Source organism: Struthio camelus, chromosome 3 (assembly GCF_040807025.1).
Source record: "Struthio camelus isolate bStrCam1 chromosome 3, bStrCam1.hap1, whole genome shotgun sequence".
Taxonomy (NCBI): domain Eukaryota; kingdom Metazoa; phylum Chordata; class Aves; order Struthioniformes; family Struthionidae; genus Struthio; species Struthio camelus.
In genome coordinates, this window is record NC_090944.1 from 129,725,257 (window position 1) to 129,740,950 (window position 15,694).

General features: G+C 45.1%; 1 protein-coding gene across 16 annotated transcripts in view; it reads right to left on the bottom strand.

Moving 5' to 3' along the window:
- The window catches only part of PLCB4 (phospholipase C beta 4), a 222,591-nt gene extending 215,138 nt beyond the window's left edge, over positions 1-7,453 (bottom strand). For 9 of the 16 annotated variants that reach the window (XR_011140503.1, XM_068940305.1, XM_068940302.1 and 6 more), the window contains exon 1: positions 7,310-7,453. The gene's annotated coding sequence lies outside the window, so the exon portion shown is untranslated. Of the gene's footprint in view, positions 1-7,042; positions 7,189-7,309 lie in introns of those variants that run through there. The other 7 variants (XM_068940297.1, XM_068940291.1, XM_068940296.1 and 4 more) reach the window with 3 other exon arrangements.
- Between the last annotated feature and the right edge of the window lie 8,241 nt (positions 7,454-15,694).

Below are 15,694 nucleotides of genomic sequence, written 5' to 3' on the forward strand. Positions count from 1 at the left end.
CAGCAAAAAGTCAGACTCTACTACATACTGACACGTTTGAAGAATTTGGAAACAATCACTGTATCAGTTCAGTTGAGAGACTGAAGGACCCCCTACAGGTTAAATGTAAATGTATAAGAGGGGCTACTTTTCCTGGCTTTAGAGCAACCGCAGAGCCTTCCAGAGTCTTTCAGCTACAGCTGTTATAACCAGGAAGGATACGGCTCCACCACCTCCCCAGGACAACCAGCAACAGCCAAAGCTCCTCTCCATGCAGAGTGCTCTGTCCAAGTCCTCAGTTATTCTCCCAGATGACAACTGCTTCCCCGCCCACATACATGCACGCACACACAGAAACCCTCCACTTTCAGCTTCAGCATAGGAATTCACCAATCCTAGCAGATAACCACACTGCGTGAGGAATGACAGGCACACCAAGTGGGATTTCCAAGAGCTCCCCTGCACCTGCAGCACAGACAGATACAGGAGATTTCTAATGGGAAAATTACAATATGAGCAGTAAGGCCAAAGTATTTACATTAGCTGCAACTATCAACTCTTACGCCAGGCAGACTGCAGCACCTAATTTGCAAGCCGCTCTGATATACCTGCAATCACATTTCATCTTCCCTTGTCGTTTAACATATGACAGTTATTCCTAAGCATATTTTGCCAGGGAAGTGGTACACAAATAACACAGACCATAAGACCAGAAAGAAATAATTACTCGTCTATTCTTTGCTGATGTCAGACATGGAGTACAGTTCTCCGCATCCAGCAGAGAGCCCATTTAATCTGCACTAACCCTCAAGAGCTGTATCTGAAAAATTTTTAATGGTCCAACAGCCCCCTTCTGCCTTGCAGTCAAGGTCTGGGAGCAATACACAGTCCCTCTCATCACAAGACAGGGTCATACAACCTCTCCTTTAACAGAATTATGCTTCATAGTAATCTCTGCAAACAAATCTATCACAAATTCATCAGCTTCTCACCCCACCTCTGCCCCCTCCTTTAAAAACATTCTTCCTTCCCTGATCAGAGCCCTCCACAGAATAATTGCACTCGGTTCAATAAATCATGTTCGTCTAGCCAGGATAACCACTCCACAGCTCCACTTCATACTTCCCAATAAGGCATTCATTCTCCAGTTCCACTCTCTCTTTTCTGATAGGAATTCTGTATGGCCTGGAACATGTCCTTACCATACCTAGTTCTACAAAAAAGCAACTTGCATGAAGATATTCAAAACTGCTCTTACTTTTAAAAATAATTTGTATTCTACTTGGTGTATTTCTAGACAGAAATAAGCTCTTACGACAGCTATCAACTCCTTCCCTACTTGTTGTTTCATTTGAGTAGCTGCGGCAGCAGTACTGACGTCCGAAGACGGTGACAGTGGCAAGTATCCCGGACCCAGAACAGATCTGCAGCTAAGAGCAGAGTAGGAAAGACCTGTACATGTAGGAGGTACAGCATGTACAGCAATATGAATAACAAAACATCTCCACAGGATCAGCAGGATAAACAAAAAGCAAATGTGAAAGAGACAGCAGTTTCAGGCATAGGAAAGAAAAACGTTCACGAAGGAGAAAAATAGGAACAGAATGTGTTGTAGAGTTTTGGAATGAAAGCCTAAAAGATCAAGGGGGAAAAACTGCCACCTTGTCAATGACAAGCTCTTTTCCAACCCATCTTATTCAAAACCACAGCTTATATCTCACAGACCTCCCTTGTTGCTTGTTATTTTCCACAGCATCACACTGTTCATAAGATCATGGAAACTCTAGATCACTGAAATCCAAGAGATGCTTCTTATTAACCTTTCAAGATCTCTCTGCCTTTTGGTCCCCTTCATTAGTCACCAACCTCTTGACTGATTACTTCAAGTCCACGGGAACATGCGCACGTGCGGGCTTAAGTTCAATATAGAAATTATTACAAAAGGAAACCTATCTGCAACTTTAAGATTAAATAGCCTGCTCTTTAATACCTATTTCATATTGGTTTCTTCTTCCTTACACGCAAACAAGGCTTAAGCTGAATATATATTCTCTCTCAGATAGCATAGTGCTAGACTGACCGCAGCAACAAACGCTTTTTTCTAACTCTTTGATAGATAGATTGTATCTGTTTTTTTTCTTTATATATATTCCTATTTTCACACAGTATTGCACATAAAAACAACAGACTATAAGTACCAAAGGCCTAGATTAAATCATTTAATCAAAGTAAATGGTCTATTAATACAACATCTGGAAAGGGACGACATAGCATATCCAATCTGAACAGAGCAGTCACTTAGTGAACCTAATACCTATACCTTTACACATCTCAGTCTAAAATTGGCCAACTGCAAGTTTAGCTCACAAAGAAAGTTACAATTTGAGAGCCCCAAAGTCTATTGAATACAGCCAACTTCTCTAGAAATGGGAGGGCAGAGGTATAGGTGCCAGTTGCTTCAGCAATACTAATTTCAGGATCAGCACCTACAGACCATATGGTAGAACATACTACAAACAGATTGTCTCATCTGTTGCCTAAAACTCCAAGCTACTGTTACTGGATAAAGAAATAAGCTTTTACTTTGAGAAAAGATCAAGCAAGTGACCCTAAATTATCTGTGTCTAGGGCCTAGGCATTGTGACAGTAAGAGAACAGCTTCCATATAAAATGGGATAAAAGGCCATAACTTTACACATATGACAGGTGCCAATCAGCTACTGAATTCAATTTCCAATCATCTCTTTTTGCAATAGGTAGGAGAAAAGACGAGAAACGGAACAGGAGAGCACTTTCGGCTTATGGAGTAAATCTTCTATCAGACAGCATGCAACAGCTGCAAAGAGTCAGATTATAGATTCATCTACGCTTCCTTGAAGTGGGTCACTAAATAGGGGAGTACAAGCGAGCCTGCTTCACCCCCGTATTCATCTATGCTGTGCTGTGACAAGTTATTAGTGGCTAGCGGGACAGGATCAAGATTGAGTTCAACACCAGTCACGGGCAATGGAAAAGACTGGGAAGCCACAGAAAGATCAAAGCAAGTGCCTAATCTGCCACAGAAACCAAAATCATGAAAAAGGTAAGCAACCTTATAAGCTGGAGACCTTATATTTTTTCCCTTTCACGCACAGACTCACTACATTATGGCAACCTAACCTTTCAGTGACATCTGCACTGCTCCCCCTGAACAGGTTGCCTCCCACAGGAAAGACTCATTGGTGCTTCTTAGAACTCCAAACATGAAATAAAGTATTATTACCCTTGACAAATACTGTTCAGCAAAACCTAGCAGTAAGCCAAGCAGGCCAGTACGACTTCGTAACACCCTGCCTAAGGGCTGGGACTATAAGTAGAAAGGAAAAGAGTGTTTTCTGCTTCATTCATCGCCTCAAAAAAATGAGATTGTTTAGCTGCTGTTAGGGTGTCACTTTAATGAATTCTTCATCCAGCAGAAGATGCCTAGATATCGCTAGGTGTTGTGCCATCCTATTGGCAGTAGTGTCTGCCTCAGCGGAGAACTTGTATAGTTAAACTGACAGAAGGACCCACAGCACCTCACTACCTTGCAATCTGATGTAGGTCTTCAAAAGGAGGAGATGCAGGTACTCATTTTCCTCCAAGAGCCAAACAGTGACAACCTCATAGGACAAGACCAACGACTCATCATCCAGAAGTTTGCTGGAGAGGAATCTCCGAAGCCACAACAGTGCTGCACCATCTATTTCTGTGTCACACAAGTTGCCCAGGGGCACCATGCCCTGAAAACTGCAGAAAGTCCTGGCATAAGTGCTGTGAGGACAGCTGTGCAAGAGCTGTCCTGACACTTTTCCCCAAACTGGAGCTCTGTTCCAAACATCAGTGTGTCTTTTTGGAACATGGAAGTTACTATTTCATGACTTCTGGAAACAGGCAAAAAAAAACCAAACAAAAAACAAACAAAAGAAAAAAACAGGAAGGCGGGGGAATCTGCCTTCTTCCACAGTTTGGCAAGTCTCTTCATCCATATTTACCAAACTTCATAAACTGCTACCACAGGGAGATGCTCCAGCATTAATAAGATACATTCTCACATCTCGGTGCTCATGGGGTGAGAACATAAGCAAAACAGGCTGGTTAATGCCAGAGCACAACATTTGTGGTATTTATACCAGTGCCATCCCATATATTCAAACTCACAACAAGTCAGATCTCTGGGTACACAATGTCCAAAGATCAAACAGCAAAGTCAAGCCAATGTTCACTTCTCCTGCAGCAGCAAGAGAACCACAAAGCCTGCTCTCAGAAAGTCCCTTCTTATTAATCTGAGCCTTTGATGCATGCACTTAAGCCATTTTGAAGTGGTAAGTGTTATGCATGCATCTTACAGGAGAATAAGGCCTCCTAAACAACATAAAAACCTCTGAAGAGTTTACAGGCTGGGTCCTAAACATCTCCGCTTTGTGCAACTTCTGCAGACGTCAAAGAGTCTTCCCAAAACTGTGAAGTATGTATTACATATCTTGTAAAATTAGTAAATGAACTCAAGCTAGCAATTTTGCAACATTCAAAGTGGCACAATGCACCTATTTATTAGGTAATGGAACTAAGCCCAGGCTACTAATAAGCCATTCTGCAAATAATGCTTTGTGCAACCTTTAATAATAGTCTCCACTAACAACTAACCAGTAATTTTACAACCTGGAAAATCTCACTTCTAAATTAATTTATAACAATTCCCTGAATCTAATGAGGGCAGATCATTAAAACTACAGAAGAAATCAGTCTTCCCCAAAATCAAGGAGGCATCTATTTTCATATCTAGCTACTCTTCACCGAGTGCTTGGATTCGGTCTCTGTTCTCACTTTCAAAACTGATAAATATTCCCCTGCCATTCCTTCTCCCTTTCCCCTGAAAATGAATTAATTCAGTTTTAAGGAAAACATTAAAATAGCCATCTCAAAATTGGTTCTTCTGCAAATTATAAACAAGCAGGAACAGGCATGGAGATGGTAAAACACTACCAAGGAAAGAAAAAATGACGCAAGTAGAATACAAAACTCAACAAGGTAATGTGCAAAGGAAATATAAAATAAATATCAAGACTAATGGAAATTATATCCCTACAAGTTTTCAACACATTGTATGTAAACCTGGTGAAAATAAAGCCATCACTTCTTACAAAGCCGTAACAAATATTTGACAGACTCACAGCATAGCTCCAAGTTCATCATCACTGCCAGATATTACTGGAACAAATAGCCAAAGTCTGCAACAGAAGTCAGCAGTGTGTATCAAGCCAAAAGACCTGGCCATTATTTTAGAAAAGGTGAAAGCAGAACATAACCAGTGATTTTTTTTTTTTTCCCGGTATAGAACAATGAGATATTTTCTCTGTCAGTAAGGGAAACTTGTATGAAATCTCTCTCTTCCCCCTCTTGGTCTTTATCTCTTTCCCCTCAAGGTTCCTTCTTCCCTGCACACTAAGAAAAAGCAAAGAGCATATGTTATGCATAAATTCATGACATAGAAAATTCTGTTTTAGAACACAGCTCTTGTGCGTGGGCGCATGTCTATAAAATAAAAGGCACTGTTACTCTACCAAGTACGAATCCACATCCAGAAATTAAATCAGATCTCAACATTTTATTTTGACAGCTGCATGTAACTATATTTCCACCAGAGATTTGACTTTAATATGAATACCTGGTTTTTAGTGATATCATCAACAGATGAACCAAAACTAACGTTTGAAGGTAGAGTAGTATTAACAGTTCTGGAAGAGAGGTTCCATGCCTGAAATCTGTAATTTATTTTAATTACTTTCTGAAATTATCAGTTGCAGAGAGGAATAAATCTATTTCCAACTCATATTTATAAACTGTCTCTGTATAAAAAAAATTAGCTCAGCTCTATACAACAACAATTATTTTATAGAACGTAGCAATACTACATATCCGTGACCCGGAGAAAGCCTGCAAACATAGTAGATATTACACTTTCGTAAATTGGAGAAAATAAACTCAAATGAGTTAACAGGGCCAGCCTGCTTAAACTGCTCAAGTAAACTACATAATATAACCATCAATATAAATTTGTTATGACAGAACCTGCTCCATCCATTGGCAGAATTAGCACTGTTATGTTTTCTGTACAATCCGCATTAACGCAGATTAATAATCTGAGAATTCCATGATACACCATCAAGTGAAGTTTGGAAAACACTAAACACTATTTAACCATTAGGAGACTACGATGTACACTTTACTGAAGATCTACACTGTACAGCCCTTTGATGGTGTGCAGCCCCTACTGCCTTCCAGAGCCATCCCCACGGGCAACACCTAAACGTTCCATAAATTCCCCCAGAAATAGAGATTATTCCACAACTTTATAAAAACCAGCTCCTTTTGAGAAAGTATTACCTAACCAAGACGCATTAGGTATCTCACCAACACATTAGACTCTTGGGTTCCTACCAGATGCCCGCATAGCTTAAAGAAATACTTGCGATTTATTTTCAGATGTTAAGCAAAGAAGAGCAAGGCTGGACAACGGTAACTGGAAAGAATAAACAGGATTAAGTAACAGGTGTCTGACTGCACGTAATTCAAAGTCACGCATCTTTGCATGACACTGTGCATAGTCTTGCTGGCAAAATGGCAACCTCGGTTTGCATCTCGCTTTGAAAAGTTACCAGCAAGTGCTTTTAAAACACCTGTGCAAATGAGGTTCACGCACACACACACACACGCACACACACACACAGAGAGGCAAGGCAGGTATCCCAAGAGACCTTCGCGCTTATCTGAAAGAAAACAAAAAACCTGCAAAGGCGAGCCTTCCTTTGTTAATAAACTAATTAATTAATTAACGAACCGAAGTTACACTTTAACTGCACAGAAACATCTGTCACGCCGCCCAGCACGGACAAAACCCGGACGCACTCAGAAACTACAGCGAGCTGCCCAGCTGGCAGCGCGCAGAGCAGGAGAACAATTCAACCGCCAGGCGCACGCACAGCCTCGCACACCCGTATACACACACACACACACACACACACACACATACATATATACGTACATGTTTACACGCAGACACACGCCTCACCTCCGGCAGCCGGTGGCCGGGGCCGCGGCCGCCCCCGGCAGCCCAAGGTTACGGCCCGCCGCCCAGGGCCGGCCGGCGCCGCTGCCCGTGAAGGACGCGCCGCCTCCGGGCGATGCCGCCGCCGCCGCCGCCGCCTCAACGGTCACCAACGGTCGCCCGCGCCCCTCACGCGCCGCGCCGCCTCCCCCCCCCTCCCCACCCGCGCGGGCGCGCAGCCCCGCCGCGCCGCGCCGCCCTTACATCAGCTGCCGCCGCCGCCACCGCCGCCGGGGCGGGAGGCAGGGCTGCGGCCGGCGGGCGCCACCGCCGCGCTGCGCAGGGTGCCGCGGGGCTGCGCGGCCGGGCGACGTCCTCCTCCTCCTCCGCGTACCCGTGTGTGTGTGTGTGTGTGCGCGGAGCCCGCTCGCCCCGCAGCGGCGGCGGCGGCGGCAGCGGCGGCTCCTCCCCCCTCCCCTTCCTCCCTCCCTTCCCCGCCGCCGCCGCCTCGGCCCCCGCAGAGCCGGGGCAAGAGGGAAACCCCGCCGCCGCCGCCGCCGCCGCCGCCGCCGCCGGCACCGCGCACGGCCGCGGGCAGCGCATGGCAAGTGCGGCGGGTCCGGCCTGCGCGGCCCCCCGCGCACCGACCCGGCCCGGCCCTGGGCACGCAGCCGCCCGCGCAGCTCTTTTACTCACATATATGTCTATAGATATAGATATATATCTATATACGTGCGTGTGTGTGTCAGAGGTCCGCATGGCTCTGCGAAGGCCGGGTTGACGTGAAGACGCTGGCGCGCGTTGGCTATATGTTTTTAAAGAGCGCCAGAGCGGGGAAGTGGGCCGCGGGGAAGGGGCTGGCGGGGTTTCGGGGCGCTGGGGGTGCTGGAGGAAGGAGGTCGAGCCGTCCGCTCGGCGGCGGCGGCGGCGTTCGGGGCACGAGCGGGAACGGACGGCCGAGCGCGGGAACGACCCTCGGAGAAAGGGTTGGGACCGAAAAGAAACCAAGGCGCCAACTCTTCTGTGGGCATCGCCGTGATGGTCTCACAGCCTGGCAGGACCTTAAATCCTGCTGCCAGGGCACTGATGCAACTATGATCCCCCCCCCCCCACCCCCCGCCCCCCCAGTTTTTGCCTCTCATTTTGCGTGTGAATGCAGTCACGCTACTTAAGGTTTCTTTGGTGGGAGCTGCGGCTCGGCTCGCTCGCCCCGCGTTGGGCCTCCTGTAAGTGCTGCGCAGGCAGTCAAGAGCGTGGGATTATCTCCATGAACGTCGTCCCACTCGCCTCTGTGCAGCTAGCGCCGGCCGGCGGGCCGCCGCGGTGGCCTTGCCCGCCGGACCGAGCGAGCGCCCCGCGGCCCGTCCCTCACCCGTCCCCCTGTGCCCGGCTCCGTTTTCTCTCGCCTTCCCCTTTTCACGCCTGTTCCTCCGCGTGAAGGGAAAAAAAAAAGCAAACAGAGGGCTGAGTTTTGCGGCCGGGGCCGGTTCCCCGTCCGTTCTGTCCTACGGTCCGTCCGCTCGGACCCGGGGCAGCCGTCGCACCCCTCGAGGGGAGCGATAGCGCTCTCTGCGGCCCCAACAGCCGGCGCCCGCCCCGTTGCAACGCCTCCTCCTCGACCGCGTTTTCCGCAGGCGCGTGGCAGCGTTTATGTTGTCCCGTGCTGTAACAGCGTAGAAATCCAGGGTGGAGCGAGACCCCGTTTGCCCTAGGTGCGGGGTAAGGACGCGATGAAAACCGCTGCGCCGCCGCAGCGCTTCGGGAGCTGCTGCGGGGAAGGCAGGCGAAGGGGCGGCCGAAGCAGCGGCGGCGGAGACGCGCGATTTCGTGGGCTGCCCGTCAGCGCCAGCGACCTCGAGACTGAGGGCTTTTTATAACTGATGCAAGTGTTATTTTAAGCAGATGTTGGTATGTGCTTTTGTCTGCTCTCTCGGAAGTCCCTCACAGGCGTGGTGGTGGAGGTGGATCTTCAGAAACGTGTGAAGAACAAGCCTGTATCTACGGCTTGGAGAAGGTGTGCGGTGCAAAAGCCAGAGCATGAAGGAAATAGCAAAGGCAGCTGTGTAAGAAGCACATGACCTGGATGAAAGCCGGTATCACTGGCAGGACCAAAGGGATGGGGTTAACGTATAGGATATGAGAGCAGCTATTACAGCCATTAAAAATGCAGGGTGCCAGCTCGGATTTGAAGCGAACGTTGGGCTGGCGAAGGGGTTACTCTTTGCAGTTCGAGGAGTTTTGTCCCTGACTCAATGAAATGGGTGCGTTTGCAGGTACGCATGTCGAGTCCTCCATGCCTTTTTCTTTGCTAGTTTTTTTGCAAATAGGCTGCTTGTAAATTACTCGGCAAACTCTGCTAGAAGTACTGATAAAAATATTTTCATTCCAGTGAGGAGTAACACTTACTAGCAACCACTGTTTGCCTCTCTCTAGGAGTACCGATACGGTTTGTGTTCAGACCTCTACGACTTGTAGTGACTGCAAACACAGACCCTTCTGTTGTGATCCATTATGCCGTCTGCCTTTCCCCGTGATTTGTCTTATCCCCATCACCCCCAGACTGGCTTCTACATGACAACACGCCGTGGCTGACATTTTAAGGCTGCCTGCCTGCACGAGACGATTGTCTTCCAGAATAAAATTCAGGCCTATTATTTTCATTACTGTAGGTCTTAAAAAAGCTTCAACAAAATACAGTGACTTGAAATATTTAGGTAACTGCAGACAGGTAGTGGCATCTCTGAATTAGCTAAAAGTATAGTTCTCTGGAAAAGACTTTTTTTAACAATCTTTCCCTTTCCGGTGTCATTTCTTATGACCTGACTTCACTCTCGTCAAAAGAACAACTCTGAGGACTGTGGCTTTGCAAGAAATCTAGAAGTGTTGACAATGACAGTTTTAACAGCAAGTGGACTTCATGTTAAAAGATGTTTAAAGGCCTAGAAAATAAGAACGTGCTGAGTGTCTGCAATTCCACACATAGCCTTAATGCCAGGGTCCGGTCCACATATCAAGATTAATTCCTGCGTCGCAGGTTTTGTGGTGATGCAGCTAATTCTTAAATATGCCTTGCCATCTGGCTGTGAAAAAGATGAAAATATTCTGTTTCATTTTCTTCCTTGAAAAATATTAGTATTTCCCTGAGTAAGGATGGCTGGTCAATGAGGGACAAAGTTTGTTAGGTAGAGCCATATAGATAGTGCATGCAGATAAAGGTACGTGAATGCTAAACGTTACGCCTTCGTGACTTAGAAGACTTGGAAAGAGACAAACAATGCTAACAATTCATGTCATTTGGCAGCAAAATGCCGTAGGGAACACAGCAGAAGAACTCCAAACACTGAAGTGATTAGCTGAAAGCTGCCGAATTTAAAATGGTTGCGCTGTCGCGGGTGGAGCTCTGCATCACCTGCCTGAGTCAGCAAAAAACCACAGCTGTCTTCAGCGGAATTAACACAAGCGGCAGCATATTCAGATTAAAGATACTTTTCCGTAGACATAGTTTGAAGGGTTGCTAAAGTCACGTGAATCTTTCACTTTTTATTTCTTAGCCGATGATATTTCTGACACAGTCCCTGTTGCACTAGCATGTATAGTTCTTCTAACCAGTTTGTACCACCTGTTGATCTGATTATAAATCTTTATTTCTAAGCCTGGTTGTTCTTAGTAAAAATATGTTGACATGCAATACCTGCGAATGCTTAACGTGTAGAATTAAGCATAAAGAAGTTACGAAATAGCTCAGTAAACGATCCCTCTGCAGCTCTTAATTTGATCCTCTTGTACACAGATATATTTGATAATACTGTGACGTAAGTCAGTTCGGAGCTAACAATGCAAGCTGTTTTTCCTTGGTCATAGTCCTTAGCCTGGGCAAGCGCACGAGGACGTTCTGACTCTCGTTCAGCCCTCGTGTGCTGTCATGCCATGCACTGCACAAACACAGTTTCCTGTCCCACCGGCAGCGTGTCTGCACAGACTGCTCTGCCTGTGCTCAGGGCTTACAGGAAACCGCATTAGGGTGATGCTCAAGCTAATATTCCTTACGATGTGGCTTATTAACCTGGGCCTCGGTGCCGTGCGCGGTAGCAGTCGTGTTTGTAGCTGCACAACTTTTGATCTGCACACTCCTCAGGGACATCTAAGTTGCTTCTCTGGCCGAAAGGTCAGACCCAATGCGTTGTCATATGCGACTAACGGCACTGCAGTTGATGCTGCTGGGTAACGTTCTGGTCTCAGTAAAGTCAATAGCAAAGCATCCGCTTACATCTGTGATCTTTCAGGTCTTACAGTACAGCCAAATCTGAGCATCTTTACTGCAAAAGGCAATTCAGAGGCAAATTGCAGGCTGAAGCATAAGTACATTAATTTCTCATCCTCTTCAAAGAAATGTTTGGGGAAAATAATTTTGGTTCAAAATGATTATTTTTTTCATAACCTTGTTCTTGAACGTCGCTGAACCATTTTGTTGCAGCTCGAGGAAGACATCAAGCTTGGAATATTTTCGTCCAGGCAGTTAAATTTTGGCAAAATACTGAAACACTTATTATGAAAAATACTAGGCAGTTTTAACTGTAGATGTCACTACCAGCTCTCCCTTGCAAAAAGCCTGGCTAAACAAACATTTTGGTTAGGCAGGACAAGGGATAACGAAAGAGATTGTCTTCTTGAAACTTTCCTTTTCTGCAGAACTTTTTCTCAAGACCATTCACTTTCCACATCTGTAAACACCACCCTGTCCTACACCAATTGTGGTCCCTATGATTTGTTTCAGCTAGGATACCTTTGTGCTGTGGACCCGTATCCCATCAAATGTTTTTATTTTTAAAAGTTGAGGTTGTCTTATTATACGTTAGCTTTCTTGACAGGCAAAATTTCTGTCAGTATCTCATTCTTGATTCAATATAATATTATCTCTGATAACTGGTTCACAAAGACTGTCAGCTTCTTCCTAGGCTTGTCAGAAAGCTGGATACACACACAGGGACGCATATAATAGGAATGAGTGGGAACACAAGAAATGTTTCTCCCCATCCACAATATAATATTAATGACACTATAATTTTTGTTGAAGTCTTTATTATTAAGAAAGAATGAACATTACTACTCAATTGTGTGTTAGTGGCTCTATTTGGGAAATTAAATAGTTTCCTCACTGTACTGTGATATCTTTATCCTTAGGCTTGGGCACAAGATCTTTTGAATTTAACAGGACATAAGCATGTGGCTCAAGAAGAGTTCCTCCAGAAGCTGGATAATGCAGCAGAGAGGAAAACAGAGCTTTCACGATAATGCTGTTAATAAGATTGTGTTTTTCCGTTTGGCTATTAGAAGAAAGGGACTGACTTTCTTTGCCTTGTTTAATGACAAGAAATTAAATTTATCATTGAACAATAATTTTTGAATCTTTTAAGATACTAGTATCTTCACCTCTCAAAAAAAAAAAAAAAGAAAGAAAATGATATCATTATCAAAGTATTGCAACAGTATTAAACCTTTTGGACAAGGAATTAAGTCAGCTTTTATGTAGGTGAGGCAAGGCTCTCTCTCTCCTTCATTAGCACCCCTGGCACCAACTACTGTGATCTCTATGGGGGCAGGATTCGTTCCTGCTGGACTCCACCCTGCGCTCGAGGTAGTAGCCCAAGGTAGCCCTGGGGCTCCTAGCTCACTTTTAAGATATGGCACAATCCTCTCCATTTCTCATTACTGCCTTAAGACCAGCACAGCTCCACTGACCCCAAATATGAGGCAACTCTGCTGTTTGTTAGAGAGTGCAATCCACCTCCAATCTCTCTTCCAGTGCATCCCCATTAGCATCACTAACGAAACTAAGATTGTCCCCTGAGCTCTTGAACGTACTTGTACTCCCCCTTCTGAGCCTACCAACTATGTCTTTGTGGTGGTGCAAATCAGGGTGACTTTGGCTAACTCTTCAGGATGGCTGAAGGCATTTGACATTGCCTACAAGTAAACCCTTACAGTATCCACACACTCATTCCTTAAACAAACAATAATATACAGTATTCTAAGCGATGTGTAGGAAGACAAGCACATTGCATAAAAACTGCTTATTGGAAGTCATAAAGGAAAACATATTAATCAACTGTAACAAATCCGTGCCTGCTCAGAAGTTCTCTACTGTAGTTATTGGTGCAAAATTCGGTGATTTTTCTTTCTCAAGAAAGAGTTCAAGCCTAAAAATTGGACAAAAAGGTCTGACGCATGAGTTTTCCTATTTGGTTTTTAATTTAACAGTTGGCTGTCTTTTGTTTTAAGTCCTGCCAAGTATTATTCAACACCCAGCATCCTAGTGTCTCACTCAGTGCTCATGATTTGTTTATAATAATGGATATAAATTCACCATGGATAAATTTAGGTTGAAAATTAGAAGATGTTCCTTAACATTAGCATTTTTGCAGTAGCCCGTCAATGGACACAGTGAAGACTAAAGACCCTCCAGTCTGCAGTTTTGAAAAATTTCATCACAGATTATATGACACAGTGCTTGTGGCAGAGGATCCCTTTCAGTCCTATGTAAATATTTCCTGAATCTTATTCTCTCTCTCTATACATATCTTTTTAATTTTCTAGGAAATGTAACTTACCTAATAACATTACCCAGTATACCCCTCCTTTTGACCTACCATCCTGTTCTTCCTTTTCCAGGGCTCACGTTGTTTTCTTTTACTCAGAATTTCACTCAGAAATTGTTCCATGATATCACTGGTCTCACTAAAAAGGAATAAGCATCTAGATGTCATCTGAGTCTTTATGTATATTTGTACAGTGCAAGTCCAGTGCATACACAGTAGCTTTCCATACTGCACTAACATCAAAGAGGTCGCTTGAAGGTGAAGAGGTGTGTAGTCAGACCATGATTCTGGATGCAAATAAAAAAATCATATCAGTAATCTATCTGAATAGCCTTGATATTTTAATTCTTCAGCTGCTTGACACATTTCTCCACCGATACCATTGCAAAAAGTAAAGGACATCAAACTGGCTTGCATGTCTTTCCTCCCCGCCTTGTGAAGGTGTGCCAGCCCACCAGGAATCGGTGTGTTTTGTATGACAGCAAGTGTGCTCACTTTGCCTGACAGTCAGCAACGAGGTGTAAGGCTATCTGCTGGCAAAAGGAGGACTGTGGGAAGGACAGTGCAGAGCACCTGCATGCCAGAGGCCCAAGTATATTAATGCCACCCACTGTTGAGCCATCTGCAGGTTATTACACATGACAGTCACTTGATGGACAGCGAGTTATTAGAAAGAAGTCACACCATGTCCACTGCGCAGGCTTAAGCACATCTCTCCTTGCTATGCCGTTACTTATGTCTTCACCTTATTTTCAGCATTTGTTTTTTAATTCATATACTGGCAGTGACACACAGCAGGCGTCCACAAATGCATAAGATAGCATCTGGTTGGACCCCAAAGGAACTGTCTTTAGTAGTAAATCTGAGGATGAGACAGCAAACCACACTTTTTTGATACTGAACAGGTTGGTCGCTTGAGTACTTCTGTTTGTGCTTACTGCAGGGTACATCACTCAAACAGGTAGAGAGAGCAAGAATGCCACATTAGTGCAACTCCAAAAGCAGTATTGTTCCCTGGTGATCAGTGAGCTGGGATTACAGAAGGTGCCTTGCAAGGGACCTACTTCACATTAGTGCAGTATGGAAAGCCAGTGGGTACGCTGCATGCAGTGGACTTGCGCAAGGGAACTGCATAGGTATTCCCACATCCACTCTCCTTTTGACATGAATAGTTGCCACATCCTCATCTTGAGGAATTAAGCTACAGCTCAGTAATTCAGACTGATTTCTCTAGTCTGGTGTAGCCAACAGGTGTTGCCTCTTTGCAGCACCATACAATGTCGCAGAGTTCTTGCTAACTCCACTGTTAACTTTTTTTTGACTAGAAGGCCACCAGTGTTTTTTTTTACTCCCTCTCTTGTCTGCATTAATACTACCCTCAACCCTGTATCTTGAGGCATTAGTAGTAGACCTACCCTTGCTGAAGAGTGGGAAGCAATCTCTATCATCAGGACAGTAAAGAAACAACTTCCTTCAAACATCACCTGGAGAACAAGCCATATCCGGAAAATGTCACAGCCTTACTAGGAGCCTTTAGTCAGTGATTTAATAGGAAGAACGTGGCTTTCTCTTCAGGCTATATAACAGGATTTTATCTCCCGTCCCTAATGAGGTCGTAGTGGGATGGGGTTGAAGGAGCTGGAGAGAGGCTCCTGTGATTGTAGACAGGCAGAGCTGAGACACAAATGAAGAAGGCAAGGTTCTCACTTCTGTACCAATAGACACAAATGAAGAAGGCAAGGTTCTCACTTCTGTACCAATTTGCATTCAGAGCATATTTCTGCTCACCATGGCGGCCCCAGTGGGGTGTACTTCACCTGCATTTGAAGTACAAGACATTTTCCTGCTTGCCAGTTTGACCCCAGGCTGGATGGGAGTGGGGGTGTACAGGGCACTGCTTGAACTGAAAACTGAGCACAACCAGCTTCAGAGCATATTCCAAGCACAGAGACTAAAAAATATTGTGTTTCCCTGTTTCCCTCTTTGTCATCCTCCACTCCTCCTCACTTTCCTTTCCGCCATCTGTTACTACTGCCGTCTCCCACTCCAGACC